We start from the raw sequence: 18,721 nt of genomic DNA on the forward strand, positions 1-18,721 counted from the left end.
TCTTAATCTACCAGTCGAGTTGTTTAGTTTGTGTTTTCAGCTCCTCAGTGAGTCATCATTTCCACTTACTCCTCCAACTTGTAAATGTTTTTTCAAGGTTCTGTTGTAACACCGCCTTCAACATCTTTGGGGAGATCTTTAAATTGCCTGTGTGTGTTAAAGATGCTATAGAGTAGGGGCCCCCAAACTACGGCCTGCCTCCACATTTGGCCCAGCCCCCTAAACACTTTCTCAATCTGGGTGATTCAAACCCACACAGATCGAGACTTTTTATTCCACCCTTCTGCAGTCTAAACTATGACAGGAGAGTATAGTGTTTATTCGTTTAAAATTTCAAATGTTTTAGTATTATTTTTTTCTGTATAGATTACATTAAGAAATGATTGAAAATTTGGCTACGTGTGGCTTTCTGAAAACCATAAATGTTTAGGCTGTGGTTGTTACACTTTTTCTGTTAGTCTACAAACCGACCAAAGAAGAAAATAGTATGTGGCCCTCACAAGAAAAAGTTTGGGGACCCCTGCTTCAGATCACACGGCGCTGCCTGAAATCTTAGTCACATGCCCCTGTACGGGGACCTGTCCAGGTGCTGTGGGTTTTTGGGCTGTCCAGGTCTTTGGAGGATCATGTAGAACAGGAGTCCTGAGGGCCACATAACGGTTTTCTTCTCTGATGTGGGGTCGGAGTTGGTTTGTAGGCTAACAAGAGAGGTGTAAAAATGGCAAGGAGGGTCTAAACCAGGAGTCTGCAACCTGCAGCTCCAGATCCACATGTGTCTCTTTTATCTCTCCATGGTGGCTCCTTAGGCAAACATAAAATAAGTCATGGAGACTGCTGATCCAACCATGTCGACCGTCGGAACCAGCAGCTCCTGATAATGTCTGTCTAACCAAAACTACCTAAAGAAAACAAATAAACAAAGCCCACAAACTAAGACTACCAAGATCCAAACTAAAATAACAAAACCCAGCAGTGTAAGACTACTGAGGACAAAGAGGGGAAAAGAACAAAAAAAAAGAGAAAAGAAACATTAGATAGTAATTAGTTTTTTAACGTAAGGATTACTTTATTAGTATTTATTTAATTTAGATTAGTTATTTATAAATTAATGACTGAGGTTCACATAGATGATAAACTATGTAGGTTTTTACATCCTGTTGACCTGAAGACGTCTTGTTAGCTCAACTCTACCTCTAGAATGAACAGATTTTATATGGATGTTTATATTTTTTCTTTTGTCCGTGCCAAAAAATAGACATCATTCATATTAATTTTGAAATAAAAGGTCATAAATGCATAGCCGAATTTCTTAAAGGCCAAAGTAAGACTACGCCGCTAGGTTTTAATCAGTAGAAAACGAGCCTAAATGGCTCTTTTAATGTCTTAAACGAAAGCATTTACGTTTTCCAGAATGTCACATGTAACCAAATATTAAAACCCTTTCAGAGATACTTACAAAAAAAAGTCAGAAAATAAAAAAATAATCCTTTTGATGAAATAATCCAATGAAAAAGTCAAGTTCTTTTGTTTTCTGCTGCAGATAGACATATATATATATATATATATATATATACGTTACACCAGGACAGTGTTCCCTCGCTTACTATGAGAGTTACGGTCTAAAAGTAACTGGAGAAAGTGAAATCCGCGAATTAGGACTACAGATATAAAACTCCTCTTTCTCTCATGTTTAAACTCTCAAAGTTCTAAACTTCATTGAAAATATGTCCAGTTTTATAGAATGCAAACAAATATCTGATCGTGATTAGAGCTGCATGTATCAGATAGGGACTACAGAAAGTTGGAATAAAAAGTTACATTCTGTGTGGGTCTCGATCACATGACCAGACTGGAAAAAAAGAAAAAGGCCGCTGATATTGTTCAGGGGGCCGGGCCAAATGTGGATCTGGCCCGTGGGCCGTAGTTTGGGGACCCCTAAGATAGAGAAGTGGCTGCATCTTAAATACCCACTTCAATAAAAATAGTGTTTTTGGTATTTTTAATATGCATTTTTCTGATGATGGAAGACATACAGTATATTAAGAGAATTAAGCTTAAAATTGCATTTCTGAGTATTTCTTTATTCAAATCGTTGTGAATCAGGAGCAGACTAAAGAATGCAGTTTGAAAAAGAGCTAATTTGTGATGTAGAAAATATACTGGAGCTTTGAGCTCTCAGCAACAGCGAGGGGAAGGGGGGCGTGGTTGATCCACGGCAACAATCCAATCCACAACTCAGGTTGTGAATTTCTAATTAACTCTTGCCGCTCTGCAGAAGTTATGTCCTAAAAAACGTTTTTAACATTTTGGCTAAAAATGACAATCATAATTGAAAGACCACTGGTAACGCTTTGGAAATAGATCAAAAGATGATTGGAGTGGAGCTTTAAGGGAGTTCCCTTAAGGCTCATATGTCCACCATAAGGGACGTCATGAAAATGGAATGTACCATTGTTGTGCATGTGGTAAGTGTATTGAAGAGTGTTTGTAAGGAAAGTGTAAGTGATGTATACGTGATGCAGTCGTATGGTGCTCTTACACCACACTCTAGTCATTAGTAAGGCCCATGCTGGCTCCTTAATGACTGTGCAAACGCTTCATGCATGGGGTGTGCACGTGACACTTAAGTACACTGTCTAATTTCCTCATTTCTAACAATCAGGCTACACATAAAGAGCGCACACTTATCACTAGAAAAGCACTAACTGGCCCCTTGTGGGGTGAACAGGGTTTGGGGGGGTGGAAAAAAGGAGAAACCTACTTCATCCTTACCCACTCTATGTGTTGCACAGGTGTTCACTACGACCTGCTACCTGTAACATCCCTCTAAGAAAAAAGAAAAAATAAACATTTTGACCTCATACAGCCAGTATTTACCCGGTCTGTATGGGACAGTTGTGTCTAAGGCCTAAAGTAACGTGCCTGAACTGTTGCGGCGGAAAACATTGATATCTTGGCACCTGTGGATCAGTATTACCGTCAGGAGTCAGAGCTCTGACTCCCCCCTCTGATCACCAGCGGGGGAAGTCTCTACAGTCCTAACTCACCTGACACCAATTGGACGATCACCCACCTGAATGGTGCATTCACACCGAACGCTACCGGCGCGGCGGAGGCGTCAAGTTTGTTATTTAGGTCAATGTAAAGGCACAATCTGCAGTGGCGAGATTTTGGTGGTGGGCGCGGGGCGTCAACCAATCAGGGACTTAGCTTTCACTTTTTCAGTGACCAGATCAAAGAGTACAAATAAACATTCAAGATGGCGGCTTGATGTGAGGATTATCGTCATGAACTTTAATCCATTTTGGAAACTGACCCAGTTACTGTTGGGCGAAGGCACAATACACCCTGGACAGATTGCCACGCTAGCCAGCCACCAAGTGGATAGCTTAGTGAGCTAGGCTCCGGCAGAGCTGATAGCGATCGCTGCTGTCCAGGGGCCCGGCAGATCTAGCGAGGTCTACTGACCAGGCTGTGGGTTTCTCGCTCAACATCATCCATGATGTGACACTGAATAAATTCCAGAACAACTTCGGCAGTTGCTCCGCGGCAGGCCCATCGAGGTGTTGAGCAGTAACTTTGACAGACGTCAAAAGAGAGGCCGCAGATGTGAATTTGACGCAAATGACTGAGCCTCACTCAGTGCGAAGTATTGTTTTGTGCTATCCTGCCTGCATCACCGAGCATTTCTATCTGGATCTGATCTTCTGTTTCTGACCCTGCTTCATCTGTTTGCCTGCTGCCTGCCCTGACCCTCGCCTGGACCCTAAGTACTCCAGTCTCTTCTTGGATGCTGGTGATTGACCTCTGCCTGTCTGACTCTGATTTAGCTTTGTGGACTTTATTGCTGCATCAATATGTTTCCCACCTCCAGGCTGTGATCAGACCGGTATACTCCTAGCTCACATTCTTCTCATTGAGTTACACCCAAGTGTTAGTGAAGTTGGGCTCTCAGATTCATGCCGCTGATATCAAATTGCGATCTTCGGCTTATCTCCAGCAGAAACTGAGGAATCCTGTTATTCCTAATTTTCAACTAAGTCATTTGCAGACGTCTTTAAGTATTCCTAGGAAGGTGTGAAGCCGTGGTTCCTGGAAGTGCCAAACTACACGCTGAACACTATGACAACATTTGCAATTTCCTGTATTTGGGATGGAGTTACTTGGGCTTATTATAAAGTCTGAGCTTTAGATTCCTTGAAATATAGTTTTCAGTAGAAGATCTCCTCGTTGAAGCAGAGAAAAGGGAAATATTTTGCCTTGCTTTTGGTGCGGCCGGTTTTCCCATGCACGGACAGAGTTGTTGGAGTGGTGAATCCGCACCACTGCGGGCTCCGCCGGCATGTTGGCCCGTCTCCACGAGGCATTCTTGTTTGACTCTCGAGCCTGCAGCCACCTGCACGACTTGTAATAAAACTGTCACAAATGAATGAAAGTCGGGAGGAGGTGGAAGAGGAGAAAGAGGGGGGTCATGGCGGGGGTGTTAACACAGATGTCCAAATAAAGTGTGAATGATTCATTTTGCCGAGATTAGAGGCATTCTCCTGCAGAAACTTTCCCATGGCAAAGGAGCTCCACCGCCTTCGTTACTGCCCCGCGGATTGTCATCAGAAATTGATTTTCTCCCAAAGACAACTTTAATTGCATGTGAAATGCAACAGAGAGAACAAGAAAGTTTCTGTTTTTTTCTCCCGTTCCTTCCTCTCTTTGTTGCCCCCACCCCTTCCTTTTCTCTTTATCCTTTCTTTTATTTATTTTTTGTCAATTTCCCATGTCTCCTAAATCTAAGCGATCCACAGTGTTCAAACTTAAATTAAGATCTCTGGCAAGATAAACAGTTAACACCAGTTCCCATAGTTACGGCTCACACAGCGTGGTGATTGCATTATAATCCGACAGCAATCAACTCTAAATGAAACAGGGATGATAAGGGTGCTATTTTCTGTGTGTGCATGTGTGTGTGTGCGTGCGTGCTTGAATGTAGCTTATTTGGTCTCTTTGTTCGACTTAGATTTTTATTACCTTCCAATCAGGTCAACTCCACGGTGGAAGCTTTTAGGACAAACACAGCCACGATGCAGGCAGAATGAGATTAAGACACGACAGCAGAGTCTAAATGAAAGCCTTGTACCTTTACGGAAAATTCAGTTCCCCTTAATAAACCAGGAAATGCTTTGGTTTGAGAAAAAAAAAACTGAGTTTACACTTCAGGTTGGAGCGCTGCTTTGTCAACAGTCCACATACTCATAGGATTCATCCGACCTGCAACTGTTGACTTTTGTGGTTTTTGAGCCTAATTCCCTTGATGTCCAAATAAATGTAATAACTGCTTGTTGCTTTTTCAGGGCAGTTTTAGAGAAAAATTCTTAAATAGCTGCGTTGCTAAATTAGACTTTTGAAACCCTAATTGTAACACAAATATTGTGTTTTCATAGCAGAAATACACAACTCAATGGACAAAAAATAGAAATGAATAAATATTTTCAAAAATTGCAAATGGAAGTAAGTGCAAGCAAAATGTGATTTTTTTCTTTCTTTCAATAATTTAAATATTCACATTCAACTTTTCTTATATAGCTTTTTTCCTGCTATCTGGCATCTTAAGTGCTTTCCACAATAAAAGAAATTACAGTAAGACAAAAAAATAGTAATAGCAATTATAACAAAAAATACATTAATGCCCCCCTATGACATAGTTCTGTTATTAGTGTTTTAATTATGATTATGAAGTTTTCAACCAAAATCCTACAACCTAAATGTCTTAAAAAGACATTTTTCATGTTGATCTGAAGCCTCTGTTTCCAAAATCTCCTCTGAGGGGGCGTGGCTTTTGGAGTTGAGCTGAGTAACAACGCTGCTACATAAAAACATCCATCAATCTGGGTAATGTCCAGCCGTATGGTTCTGATCCGGATGTCAGCTGGACGAGGAAGTGAAGATCTTCATGGACAGAACTTCCTCCAAAATCCTGATTCTTTCTCCTTCCAGTTCACCAAAGACTCTTTTAGCTAATTCTCCAATGTTTATTGACTGTGATCAATACATTCAATCATTGGTTTCTCAGAGTTCTTGATAAAATAATCAAAGCTAACATCAAAATGCTCTTTCATTGATTTACAATCCTTTCCAACTGCGGTCAAATGAGCCGCCGTTCACATTTCCGTGGTCACATCAAGAAGCTCCGTGGAGTCTGGTGGAGATTTTCCAGCGTTCTCAGTCCTGCTACCGGAAGTATTGGATGAAACTATCCAACTCCAACTATATTTTGATCTATTGTAAAATCTATCTCAACGGTCATTCAATGATAATGCAGTTTTTAGGCAAAATCAAAAACCATGTGATGTTTCTTAGAAATATTTTCTGCAGAGCAGCAGGAGTTCCTCCTTAGAAATTCCCCTCTGAATTGTGGGAAGGACTGTAGGTGCAGAAATGGCACTGATACCCCATCATCCCATACAGTTTTGATCCAGATTCCAGTCAGACGAGGAAAACAAAGACGTTCATGGATCTATTTGTCTGTGAGTGGATACATCAGAATGGAGCAGAGCAGGGAAACTTAGCACGCCCATTTCAGTTGCTGGGTCACAACTGAGAGGTTTTTCAAGTTCTGTTTTTATATGATGCACAGCGACTTGAATAAAGAAAAACTCAGAACACAGTTTAATCTTAAATTATTTCATATATGTTCTCTATCATGTAAAAGATGCAACAAGATCGTGTTAAAAACGCAAAAAAGATGATTTTCATTGGAGCGGTTCCTTTAGAGTTTTTTTTATTTTTACAAAATTGGTTTACTTACTAAAACATGGGGTTATATTTTTAGGTTACACTGAGACACATGAGAAAATCTGGTCAATTTTCAAAATATAACCAATTTTTCACCATAAAATACCGCTATTGACAAATGCGATCATATCTTTGTATCCAAACAGACTGTAGAGATGAAATCCAGTATTCCCCCTGTATCCGCAGGGGTCAGGCACCGGAGACCTCCACGAATACGCTGACACTCCGAGTACAGAGAACCCCAGTCTCCGTCTCACCTCCTGCAGCCGCAGAATGTCTGTTACCGATGCATACGCATCAAAAACACTTTGTAAACATTTATTAAAGAACATTGTAGTATAGCCCAATAGAGGGTTAAAATGTAACGTTTTCACGTCCGTAACGCGAGGATGATGATAACCCATAGTAAATGTGTTGTTCCGAGTTAATCGACCGAAAGGGAACACTCAAATTCACAATGAAAAGTTTTTCTACAAGAATAATGATTAAACATCATCCTAACAAAATTATATCTGGACTTTTTGACCAGGACACCCAACAGTCATTGTTTTTATTTCTTAAGACTTAATCAGTCCCTTCCAGCTGGTGTGTTTGGATATTTGCCCTGCAGTAGATCTTAGCCTCCTTCAGAACTTTCTGATTCCTGAAGGTGTTCAATCTCTAAAGCAGTCTTTATTTGCTGTGGCACATGTTTGAAAGGAACTGGATGCAGACCTTCCAGAAAGCTCTTCTATTTATGTAATTGGACCACAGGTTTTAGAAATAATCTGAATCGGACAAAAAGTAAGAAGTTTTTATTACATTAGTTCTATGGAGTTAAATTTCCACCAAAAGTCCCCCACGAGCGTATATCAAACTGCACGCGCCCAATGAACGTTCCACAGGCACAATTCTGCCTTCATGAGTGCTCCTGTAGTCCAACGCGCGCGTGGAACCACTCCTGCCCGCTCGTGGAGGCATTCCTGCGTGCGCATAACAACTCCTGCCCAAGTTTGTGTAAAAAAACCAAAACGGATTGATTGGCCACTTTTCTATTGGTACCGCCCCCTTACCATTGCTAGGGCAATACTGACGCCATAACTGGATCTGTGTATCATTTGTTTTTCCAAAGTAAAATACAGGAAAAAAAAAAAAATTATTACTGTCTTTTCCAGAGTATAAGTCGCACCGAATTATAAGTCGCAAGAACAAAAAATGTCTAATCAAGAAGAAAAAAAACATATATAGGTCACTCTGGAATATAAATCGCTTATTTGAGACGTTTCAGAACAACTCCGCCAAGCCAAGCTAAAATAAAAAAAATTATCTGTATAAGAAAAATGTCAACATGATTGCATTTGTTAATCGCTGTCTTTTATTATGAAAAATTGGTTATAATTTGAAAATAAACCGGATATTCTCATGTATCTTGATAGAACTTCTTGGCAGAATGGACGCAGATCGCTCCTGGCTCGCACACAAATTAGACCAGATGCCGAAACAATCCGATGCACGACGTGAGCCTTCCGCAGAGGACCGCAGCGCTCCACGTCTGGTGTGAACCACACCATAGGTTTAAAAGGACACCAAATGGAAGCGACCTCCGTTACGCGGCGCTTCCGTGTCCACTGTGAACCATCCATCCATCCATCTTCTTAACCGCTTCGTCCCTTTCGGGGTCGTGGGGGTGCCGGAGCCTATCCCGGCTACTGATGGGCGAAGGTGGGGTACACCCTGGACAGGTCGCCAGTCTGTCGCAGGGCCTCAATCACACACACATCCACTCTCACATTCACACCTAGGGGCAATTTAGAGTCACCAATAAACCTATGAAGCATGTTTTTGGATGGTGGGAGGAAGCCGGAGTCCCCGGTGAAAACCCACGCATGCACGGGGGGAGAACATGCAAACTCCACACAGAAAGGTCCCAGCCGGGATTTGAACCGGGGCCTTCTCGCTGTGAGGCAAGAGCGTTAACCACTGCGCCACCGTGCAGCCCCACTGTGAACCAGGCATGAGTTTTCCAAAACAGCTAGCGTACAGCTGAAATATTAGCTAAACTCTAAAATAGCCTAAAATCCTTAATATATGCCAAAATAGTCCAAAAAGCTAGCAGAATGGCGTTATCACCTTTAACTATACTACACTCTGACCCCATATAATATAAAGCAGGGGTATTCAAATCCAGGCCTCGAGGGCCGGTGTCCTACATGTTTTCCAACCAACCTTCCATTGAAGCTCCTTATTGGCTAAACATACCTGATCCTGGAAATTAGCAGCAGATAAGGCAGGATTTCTGGAAAACCTACAGGAAGCTGGCCCTCGAGGCCTGGATTTGGGCCTCTCTGCTGTAGGTTTTCCAGAAATCCTGCCTTATCTGCTGCTAATTTCCAGGATCAGGTATGTTTAGCCAATAAGGAGCTTCAATGGAAGGTTGGTTGGAAAACATGTAGGACACCGGCCCTCGAGGCCTGGATTTGAATACCCCTGATATAAAGTAACGATTAATCGACCAATAAATTGGTCGATTACTGTTTTAAAAGTCGAATAGTCATCGATTAGTCGACTAATCGCCCCACCCCTAATGGTGAATGAGCAAAGAGGTGGCCACTAAAGCTGGACTTCTTTTATGAGGTTTATCCCATTTCCAGTTTTTTGATCCATGGTCTCGGAGTGGACGTGCTCCATGTTCCTCTCTGTTTCTCATGGCCTCCACAGCAAAGAGGGGGGCTTCCCTGTTCACTCTTTCATGTCTGTGACTCGGTGTCTCTGTGGGAAGAATGCCACTCATCTGAGATGTCTGCAGGTTGTCAGAGCAAGAGGCAGAGTTTGTGGGGGGAACGAGAACCCCGTGGCGGCCGCAAGACAAACAAGAGAGGCATCTGTGAGTGGAAGACATCGTCAGTCATCCTAAAGAAATTACCCCGCCGATCAACAAGGAGCTGTGTGCTCAGACCTCGACCTTTTTGTCTTTTGTGGAAAGACAAAACCCTCTTTCATGATTGTCTTGTTTTAATCTAAGTTAAAGTGAGACATCTTTCTGCATCTTTCATTTGATGTTTCAGATGAAGCGAGGCAGACTTGGCTCCGATTTTCATTGGGAAAAGAAAAAAAAGTGCTAATTCTGCGGAGCATGAGAAGCAGCTCGATTCCTGAAATAAACAGGGTGGTTCAAACAAAGAAACGCCGTCATCTCTCCGACGGCTCTGAAGAGTTTAACAGATTGTGTGCACAGTATGCAGCGCATAGCACATTGCTGTAAATAAAAACGGCAAACACCAAGTCATCACTGAAGCTAGGTTACAGCCAAATGAAATATGCTCCCAATTATGGCAATGTGTGTAAGAAGCTAATAAAGGGAATGTGCCTACAAGACACCGAACCCTAATGGATCCCAACTAATTTGCTTTGACTGATGAATTTGCTACTCCACTTGTGTGGGGTTGAATAATTTGAAATTCATCATAAGACATTGAGTCATTAAGGATTTGCAACATTTCATTAAAACAATGTTGTTAGAGGAACACATGGCGTTGTGTTGGGGCACATGCGGGCTTGAAGTAATGTGAGGAGGCAATTATGCTACAATTAAAACACTTTAAAGAAAGACTTTTATTTCCCGTCATTACCATTTCGTTGCTGAATTCTGTAATTTCACCGCTTTTTTTCCTCCATAAGAATATTCTTCTTTCTTTGACTGGCCTTGTTTTGTCAAAAAAAAAAAAAAATCAAAACGTACTGCACACAATCCAAATCCTGAACACAAAAACACTCTGAAGTATGGATAATTAAAGGGAGCGAAAGCACTTTTCTGTGTGAGATTGAACGAATGCAAAGAACGCTCTAAGAGCAAATGACTAATGGATGATTATTTGAGGTTAGGAGGGTCAGAATGCTCTTAACAACTTTATCTGAGGCAGATAAACCAACCTAAATGTCCATTAGTCGTAAGAGAGAACAGTGAGTCCATGGATCTGTGTCAAATCATCAACAATCTCATGGTTCATGTCCCAGTTCTTCCACTGTAGATTTAAGTGCTCCACATCAGACTCATCTCCTTATGATGGACCAGAGCAGCTGTGATTGCTCCGCATCTTGAATCTGTGTTTCTGGAAGCCAGATCCTTTCATTGCTTTGTCATATCATTGCTGCTCTGAATTGTCATCTCACATGCCTGCATGATAATCTGTAATACTAAAATGTAAGAATGACAGAGACCTTTTTTTAGGGGTGTAAAAAATTATTCAACGAAATATCACGTGGCAAATAGCAGCCAAGGCCAGGTGTGCCCCGAATGGTTTAAAAGTGGGCAGAAAATGTTGATCCTGATTGGGTTTGTCCGCTGTTTCCATGGTGGCCCCACCTGTGTTTGTCCACATTGGCTTGAGTGGGCACTCTGTGGGTAACTCGCTACAGAGTAGCTCGCTAACTCACACCAGAGTAACTTGCTAGCACCCTACAGTGGAGCTCGCAGGCTCGCTACAAGAGACCTTGTTACAACTGAGCTTGCTAGCTTCCTACAGAAGAGCCTGCCAGCTTGATATAGAGGAGCTCGCTAGCTTGCAACAGAAGAACTCTCTAGCACCCTACAGTGGAGCTTCCTAACTTGATTCAGTAGAGCTCGCAGGGTCCCTACAGAAGACCTTGCTAGTATGCTACAATGGAGCCTGCTAGCTGGATACAGCAGAGCTTGCCAGCTCACTAAAAGAGCTTGCTAGCTTGCTACAGAGGGACTTGCTAGCACCATACGAGCTTGCTAGCTCGATACAGCGGAGCTCACAGGCTCGTTACAGAAGACCTTACTAGCATTCCACAACAGAGCCTGTTAGCTTGCTACAAAAGAGCCCGCTAGCACAGGTGGGGTCACCACAGAAACTGTGGACGAACCTAAGCAGGGCCCACATTTTTTGCCCACTTTTAAACCATATGGGGCCCACTTTGCCTTGCAGGCTGGGTTGTATCGATTTAAAATTCTGTCAAGGTTATTTTTAGTTAATTATTTATGAGCAAAAATATAGTTCTGCGTCTTACTTTTGTTTTCCACTTAAACCCCCAACCTCTGATTGGCAGCACAACACATCGTACCTCACTGAACAGCTCTACACCACTCCAAAACAAGATCTAGCGAGAACCATGTTGTGATAGATGCAAACCCGGTGTGAACTCTGAGCCTCGCAGTTGTTGTTATTACACAACGAAATGAGACTTGTACACTCAGTTTTAACTAAGGATGAGTACTGAACTGAAAAGCTATGCCAAGTTTGTGCAAAGTCAGGCACTGTGTGCGCATCTCGCAAAGCTACAATTATGTGAAAGGTGTTTTAATATCTAGATAGTTCTTTTTGTCACAGTTTAAAAAAAGGGAAATATTGTCTCTGGTACTCTCTTGTGATATACATCGTATTGTCCCATATGTATCACAAGATGTATCGCATCGCCAGGCTCTAGCCCATACACACCCCTACTTTTTACTAGTTTCCTAAATATCTGTGAAGATTTAGGGAGTCACTTTTAACTCTTTCACCAGAGCTCCAGTGTTTATGTTCTTTGATTTACTGTAATTTTTCAACTGTTAACACGATCAACGTAATTCCAGCAGATTGTGAAGGAGAAAAGCGGCTCATTAACACACCCTACAAACTGACCCCGCCCCCACATCAGAGAAGAAAACAGTTATGTGGCCCTCACAAGAAAAAGTTTGGCGAACCCTGCTTTAAAGTTATAAAACCGCTGTTATGTATTACTGAGCACTAGGAGCTCAATGCTGACAGCTAACCGGCAACTACTGATGACGTCATCGAGTAGTAGCAGCGTCCAAATTTGAATACACTATTTTTCTATAACTCTCTGTTTAGGGCCAACTGTAGGGATAGTGGAAGAATTCAGATTCGGACAAAATCTTAAATTATTTCATACGGCTCCATTATTTAAAAAAAATGCTACACGAACATGTTTAAAACACCAAAGCATGTTTTTTTATTTGAGTGATTCTCTAAAGTCAACACCCAGGTTAGTTCAGACATCTCCTGCCCCGAAAAGAGGGTGATGCTAATTTATACTCAGACATTGCTTTCACTGATGATATATTTCAGATTAACCACAGATAAAGAGCTGCTCCCGGATTGAACAGAGAACGGTAGAAAGATCATCTCCTAAAAAACACACGAAGTCCCCCTCCACTCGAAGCTTTGAGCTTGAATGTGTTTGTGTGGCCATGACCAGATCAAGATGGTTGGTGCATGATTTTTTTTTTCTTTTCAAAACAGCCTCCATGTCCTGTAATTGCTGTTCTGACCTTGAACAATATTTTTAAAAGATGAAACATGAAACATTTTTGCATTGATTCTGGATTTTTAAAGAGGAGCCAGGTGTGGATATCTTTCAGTCTACAATAAATCCACGAAATCAAGCATCTTTTTTATTTACCGCTCAGGTCAAAGTTATTAGCCTCCCTTTTAAATGAAAAAAAGTTCTCAATAGTTTGGTTGAAATTACCATTGCCAAATTGTAATTGTTTATTTAGAAATCCCAAGGAAAAAGACAAGTTCTCTATTAAGTTTAATTAATTTTGCTGGTGCACTGAATGGAAAATGAAACAAAAATACCAAGGCTAAAATTATTATCACTCTGATAAGTGGTAGTCAGTACACTTTCACTGAATAACAGCTGACATCAGTCTGTGTGACAGCTCCCAAGTTCTTTTTGTAACTTTAAAAATCATATTTCATTTTTAGTGACACATTCTTTTCTCTTGAGTGACTTGAAACTTTCTGTTCCTATACAGAATAATTTAAATCTGGACTGCAACAGAATTTTAAAGGATATGGGGCTTCAATGGTGAATCTGTAACCGTTTTTAGAAGAAAAAGAATTAAGATGAATCTGCCTCGAATTTGTGATTCAACAGAAGGTTTGTTTGCTCTGTTGTTCTGAAATACCCACTCAGATTAAAGTTGCGTTTTTGGGTTTTAACATGTTCTTGTGGAATTTGTTTGATGATGGAGGACATATATAAAGAAAATTAAGTTTAAAATTGCATTTATGAGTATTTCTTTATTCAAATTGTTGTGAATCAGGACAAAATATGATGGGGGCCACAAGTCCCCTGCTCCGCTCCCTTCTGTTTCATCCACTTGCAGACAAATAGATCCACGAGTGTCGTTCTTTTCCTCTTCTGAGCTGGAATCTGGATCAAATCTGTACGACTGGATAGTTCCGATATTACTCACCATTTTTGTTGCACCGCTAATGTTGGGTTGGAGTTGCGAGGCGCTGTAAGCTAACGGTAGAGAAGTGTAAACAAAAGGATGATGGGAAATGAGGGAAGGCCAACTGTCCCGCCCACAACTCAGAGGTGAATTTCTAATCAACTACTGCTGCAGAAAATATGTCCTAGAAAACAACAGATTTTTAAATTTTCATCATTTTTTTTAATTAATTTTAATGTTGCATAAAAACATCATCATTATAATTAAAATGTAACTAGGAATGCTTTTAGAACAGATCAAAAGATGATAGCAGTGAGACTTTGAGATTAAACTGTGTCACCTAGTGGTTTCCTTCTGAAACTAAATTAAGTCAATTTATTCGCTTCTTTTTACCATGCAGAAATCGCCATGTTAGAAACATTAATTATCAGTAAGCAGTGATTTGTCTGAGTCAACTCTCGCCAATCAGGAGTGAGCTTGTCAGAAGGCCACGCCCCCACCACTTGATTAGGTGTGTTTGAGAGGACCAAGGCGGACCCGGCGCTGCGCAGATCGCCTGCAGCGCGGTGCGGTGCATGCTGGTTAGTTTCTTGCACTGACGTCAAATGTGCGCCGTCACGAAGTATCGCGAGAAAAGGGCGAAAGGGTGTCCACAAAGTTCTTGTAGTTCAATGTGAAATAACTGGTGCTAAATGAAGGACATCAGTGTATTTTTTTACTCTTTCTAGAAGGTAGTGAATCACTGATGAAAAAATAAACAAGATATCAAATAATCTGTGGTTATGCGTGTTATTGTTGTCTCTAATATTAAGTTTAATTTCTATTTTATTTGTTTATTTGGGACAGTGTGAGTGAAATTCATCCAGTGAATATCTCAGGCACCTTTCTCCGCCCCCTCCTGCAAGCGAGGTGCTGGGTCATCTCAAACACACATATCATAACACACCCTGCTCTGGCATGTTCTCATTGGCTGGGCACACCTGAACCAGGTAATAGTCATGAGTAGGAAAACATGCTGGAAGGTGGCACATAAGGCACTTGAGGCCCAGGTTGCCTACCACTAAACAAAGGGCTGATGGGAAATTAGGAGCTTTAAAATTCTTACCAACAACGTAGATGAGCATTTCTGAGGAATTCCCACAGAAGAACTAAACTGCTGCAGAGAATATATGTCGCAAAAAACAGCCACAGGCTTTTTGATTTTTGCTAAAAATGGTATCAACATAATTAAAAGATCACTTCACAATAGAAAAACCTATAGGTGGGGTGGGACTTTAAATGTGGCCTGCAGCGTGGTCACTTACCGGCTGAAACAGCCTCTGAGGCTCAGTGTCAAGTCAACAGAGGAAAACAGAGCAAATCTGAAGTCAGCGAATGAGCTGAATGTGGCTTCGTCCGTTCCCACAGGACCAGCAGCTTGATTATGAAAGACCGTGGTCTTCTTTTCATCTCGCTGAGATCACCCTGTGGGGAGTTTTAGCACTCAGATCCACATCTGACGCTCTCTTGTTCCTGTTTAAACATTGAAACTGTGTTCCACCATATTGTTGTTTGCCTCTTTTCTTCTTTTTTCATAATGCAGCTGCTCGGAAACTTCAGGAATCTCGGCGGAGTGCGGAGATGATCAATTTCTGAGGGAACCCCCACGTCGCCCGCCTCCTCTTCATCTCGCTGACCTCTCCACCTCCTCCTACTTACTCCAACTTCCAATAATTATTTTGCAAGAAGAACGCACAGAGTAATTTCTCTTGCCCAGTTATGAAAAGCTCATTAAAAAAGAGGCCTGGAACAAACAAAGCTTTTCCTGTGAGGCCTCTTTTCAAATTCATTTTCTAATTTCCCTCTGTTTTAATCATTTATATCAATTAATCATTCCTTGGTGGAAAAGATATTCTTTCCAATCTTCTGTGGATGTTTTTGTTCTGGTAAGAGGCAAGCTTGATGAGAGCGTCAAGAGAATGCGGCTCAAACCAAGGTGGATCAGTGCTGGCTTTGCCAAAAGGGAAATCAGCCTGATGCAAAGCAATCTCCTCAGAGCTGCAAGAATAATTAAACAATTAAAGTCAAGAAAAAGATCATCTTTACACATCCAAAGCCAGGGGTATCATATCAAAATGTCTTTTTGTCATGTAAAACTTCTAAACCTGGTGCATCTCAGGCAACTTAGACTATAACTTTACTTTGTTTTTTTTTTTCTTTTCTAATGCAAAATAAATTAATAAAATTACATTAAAAGAGCCACACGCTTCATGTATATTTTTTGTCCTGTCAATTAATTCATTTCTGAAATAAAGTTTTGAAAATGTTTTTCAAAATAAAATTTTACTTCTAGTTTTTTAATGTACAAACTCCTGCGTACATTGCTGACCTTTTAACCCCCTGCCAGAGGTCTTCAAAATGAAATCTTTAACAAATCTCAAATAAAAATAAAACCAGAGATGACCTCACGTTTCAAGCTTTCAAGTCAATACGACACACTGATTGTTGAAAAGTCATGTTTTGTTTAATCTATTTTTGCCTTCTACAGGTTTAACTTTGTTTTAATTATCTTTTTTTTTATTTTTATAAGAGCATGATTAGTTTTAATTTTGTGTGTTTTTACTATTAAAGCAGTGATTTTAATCTGAGAAAGGTGCTGAAGAAATAAACCTTCATTTTCCATGTTAACTTAAGAAATGCAGCACATTCTTTCTCATTAGAGCAGATTGTCATTATTAGGATAAATAAATAGTAATTAATAATAATAATAAAGGTCCAGGAGAATCACTATTGTGTGAATGCTTACGAAGCATTTATTATATAATAATTTGATACAGGAAATAATTATAGAGACCCATCAGGAACACCATTCAGTCACCGGAAAATACTAAAGTTTAGTGACACGTTTGATTATAATATTCTCAAACTGATGTGCAAGGCGCACAGGTCATGGTTACTCCTCATTTTACAGGTTAAATTCAATAAAAGACAAAGTCATTTCCACTTAAAAGGGCATGAAATATTTAGAAAACCAAGATGTAGAACAAATGTGTTGGAGAGATCTATTTCAGTATACGGTCCTAACATTTGGAATAAACTGGACAATGAAATCAAAAATACAAAAACAATAGCTGCCTTTAAAAGTGTTATTAAGAGGGAGAAGTTGAGCAAATATTAGATATAATTTGTAGAAGAATAATGTCATAAAACGTATGTAGTTAATGCCACTGGACCAAGTGTAGGTAAATAGAATTAAATGAGGGTTTGTGTAGACAACTGTTTATGTAAATCTGTATGTATTTTTATTTATTCGTCTTTATGCATGTAAAATATCATTTTTATGTTCCTTGTTGATTTATCATTTGGGGCAGATAATATAAGTTGTCTTATTTCTACTCATTTTCATTTATTAACTGTTTATTTAGTATTATTTCGAAAAGAAAAAACACGACTCCAGATTAGCTGAGCAGATGAGCCTAAATAGGTGTTGAAATCAGTGACCTGGACTCTAATTAGGGTTTTAAAGCATCAACTCTCCCTGCAGTTACTGTGGGCGGCGGACGATGGCGCCACCGCGCAGCTGTTGCCCCGTCAGCTCCCAGAGGTTGGAGTCACTCTCGGTAAACTAAGTAGTTATTGAATGTCATCTAATTAAACTGTGACGTGAGGTGAATGCGGTTTACTGGATGTTGCCATGCAGCTTCTAGCTGATCCTACAGGGAGATAATCGGAGACTTCCCATGATGCTCTAATCACAGTCCGGTAGTGATTACAAGATTAGGAAAACGCCTTCCAATTAATTTAAAGTTAATACTTTTTTGATTTTGTGTTTATTGTTGAAACATAAATTTCATTTTTAAGGAGTGTTTTGTGTGTTTGAAGGGTTTTTAGTCGTGTTTTTGCTAGTGTAACAGCATTGTTTGTGTGCGTGTCCAGCTAAGTCTCTCTCTGCTCTGATTGGCTGGATTTTGTGTTCTTAAATGAGCTGCACGCGGATTGGCTGAGGAGGCTTTGTCGTCACGCGGCTAAAGAGGGTTTTTTACTGGAGGTTTCTTCCTGTCAGAGACACATGTAGAACAAGCTGCCCGCGGATCCGCCGTCATATTTCCTCCGCTCCGTTATCCGCGTCATAACCTCCGGTTTTGCGCCGATCTTTTTGGGGGAAACTTTACCGTCACGGAGACCTACCGTCTGGCGATGGACAGCTTTGGTTTCGGCAGCCGCACTAACTCGGTTTCAGAAAAGCAGGAACCGTCCGCTGGAAATACTATCTGATAACTCCATTTGCTCCGCTGTTCGAGTCGCGAGCTCGCTGCCGCGCGGGGCTGGAGAGCGACGGCGCACTTTTCTGACATTTTTTCTTTACTTTTGGGGACTGCTGGAGCTTAAACGTTCTCCCACGCTCTCTACGAACCCGAACTTCAGCCATTAAACTCAAACGAAGTGAGTATGTGTCAAAGTATAGACCCAAAGTGCCTCTAAAAGCGTGTATTTTTTTAAGATAGCAGTGATATTTGATAGCTTAGACCCTTCTCTTTTCACTGAACCCATTTCCGTGTAATTATCCCGCAATAATCTTTACATTTTCCGGTTGAAAAGCAGCTTTCAGGACCTTTTAGCACATGCCTTTTCTCCCTTCCATTTCTATGACTTAGTCTGTGCCCAAATTGCCTGACCGTGTAATTACTTACCCATTTAATCTAAAAAGCCTCCCCTCCTTCTCCTACCCCGCCTGTAGGAAACTTGACGATGGCTCTCCCGGTTCGTGCG

General features: G+C 40.9%; 1 protein-coding gene across 1 annotated transcript in view; it reads left to right on the forward strand.

The window, feature by feature from the left end:
* Window positions 1-17,949: 17,949 nt before the first annotated feature.
* The window catches only part of lmo4b (LIM domain only 4b), a 15,196-nt gene continuing 14,424 nt past the window's right edge, over window positions 17,950-18,721 (forward strand). Inside the window, exon 1 of the mRNA XM_024259152.2 lies at window positions 17,950-18,394. The gene's annotated coding sequence lies outside the window, so the exon portion shown is untranslated. The remainder of the gene's footprint in view (window positions 18,395-18,721) is intronic.

Source organism: Oryzias melastigma, linkage group LG4 (assembly GCF_002922805.2).
Source record: "Oryzias melastigma strain HK-1 linkage group LG4, ASM292280v2, whole genome shotgun sequence".
Classification (NCBI taxonomy): domain Eukaryota; kingdom Metazoa; phylum Chordata; class Actinopteri; order Beloniformes; family Adrianichthyidae; genus Oryzias; species Oryzias melastigma.